Consider the following 2,129-nt stretch of genomic DNA (forward strand, 5'->3'; position numbering starts at 1 on the left):
CAGCTCTCTGGATTTACTGTGTTTCTCAAGAAGGGTACAACTTCTTTGAGAAGAGCCTCTGTCTTACTTTTGGTATCCTTCAAAGTGCCTTGCAGGCTCTCTCTCTAAAACTATTAACTGGAAGTTCAATATTTTTATTTGATCAAGTTATAACAGTAAATGAAACTTCCTGTACACACTTCCAGCCAACTTTTCCCCTAAGTGTCACTCATTGATTCTACATTAGAATATATTAGGAGTGGATTCTGGGATGATGGCAAAGTAGAAAGCACCAGGAATCTGTTTCCCACCTAGACAACAATTGCACTGCCTGATGTAACTATTTTGGAACATTGGAGTCTATTCATAGCTTGCAATTTCCAGGGGAAGACTTAGGTAATCTGCATTAATTTAAGTCAATTTCAGCTCCTAGCACAGTGGCAGCTACCCAACTCCACCCCCAACAGGCAACTGTGCATGTGTCCCTGGAGCAGCTTAGAAGCAGCCTGTAGGAGCCAGGCTGGGCAAAAAGGACTCTGTCCTCAAATTATCGGGGATCTGTGCTCTTATCACCGATTACTGCTTCTGATCACAGAGAAGCTGACAAAGTGGTGGGCAGCCATTGCTGTCACAACTACCCCTACTCTTGCAAGCCCCTTCCACAACAGCTAAAGTGACGTTCAAGGGATTTACAGATTCAGCGCCATTTGCCGCTCCTGCATTTTGCAATTTTTCCCCTTCCAGGGACCGGACATTAAAAACTAGGACATTAAGAAACAACTGCATATGCAGGGAAAATTAGAAAGTGACTATGCACACCCAGGAAAAGGTTCAGAAAAGACCTGAGAAGTCCTTCAGTTTCATGTCAGGCTGATCCTCAGCATGGAGGCACCCTACAACAGCAAACAAAAAAAAACCAATAAAACATCAAGCATTAGGAAAAGGGGATAATCTCTACAGAGTTACCACATTATTAGATTCAAATGTCCAGTTCAACGAAAAATGACATGGTATACAAAGGAACAGGCATGCCCCATTCAAAGAAAAATTAAATCAATAGAAATTGTCCCTGAAAAGACCTCATGGTAGATTTACTAAACAAAGACTTTAAAACAACTGTCTTGCACAGGTGCTCTTGGTGGCAAAACGGAGGTTTCCACTACCGTCACCCTCTTTTTCCTCATTGAGGGGATGAGTGGCAGAAGCAGAGATGCAGATCTTTATGAAGATCCTGATGGGCGAGACCATCTCTCTTGAGGTTGTGCCCAGTGACACCATTGAGAATGTCAAAACCAAAATCAAGATAAGAACGGCATCCTACCTGAGCAACAGTGTCTGATTTTTGGAGGCAAATACCTGGAGGATAGTCACAGTCTCACAGACTACAATATCCAGAAAGACACCACCGTATACTTGGTGCTTCACCTGTGGGGCAGCATCATTAAGCCTCTCCTCTGCCAGCTCACCCGAAACACAACTGCTACAGGATGATCTGCAAGTGTTATGCTCGCCTATACCCCGGTGCAATCAACTACTGTAACATGTGTGGCCACATCAACAACCTGTACCCCAAAAAGAAGGTCAAATAACGCCTCTCCACTGGCTCCTCCTTTGCCTGAAGGGTGGCCTCCTGACCGAGTCCCAAGGCCCTGGGGCCTCAATAAAATTTGAAAGAGAAAAGAAAAAACTGTCTTAATGATGCTCAAAGAACTATCAGAAGAATTGTAGAAAGTCAGGAAAACAATGAGTCAACAAAATGGAAATATCAATTAGGAGATGGAAAACCTAAAAGAAACCAAAATTAAATTATAGAGTTGAAAAGTAAAAAACTGCAATGACAAACTCACTACAGGACTTAAGGGCAGATTTGAGCAAGCAGAAGAAAGAATCACTGAACTTGAAGATCGGAGAACAGAAATTATTGAGTCTGAGGAACAGAAAGGGTAGAACAAAAGTGAACAGAACCTAAGGTCTGTGCAGGATACCAAGAAGTAGATCAACATAAACACTGTGGGACTCTCAAGAGGAGAAAATAGAAAGAGAGGGGCAGAGAGAATAGTTGAGGAAATAATTGGTGAAAACTTCCCAAATTTGATGACACACATGAATATAAATATCCAAAAAGCTCAACAAACTCCAAATAAGATGAA

The 2,129-nt window shown here is 42.2% G+C and overlaps 1 pseudogene; it reads left to right on the forward strand.

Moving 5' to 3' along the window:
* The first annotated feature begins 1,183 nt into the window (after window positions 1-1,183).
* Window positions 1,184-1,647, forward strand: LOC131404742 (ubiquitin-like; annotated as a pseudogene).
* The last annotated feature ends 482 nt before the right edge of the window (window positions 1,648-2,129 follow it).

Source organism: Diceros bicornis, chromosome 4 (assembly GCF_020826845.1).
Source record: "Diceros bicornis minor isolate mBicDic1 chromosome 4, mDicBic1.mat.cur, whole genome shotgun sequence".
NCBI lineage: Eukaryota > Metazoa > Chordata > Mammalia > Perissodactyla > Rhinocerotidae > Diceros > Diceros bicornis.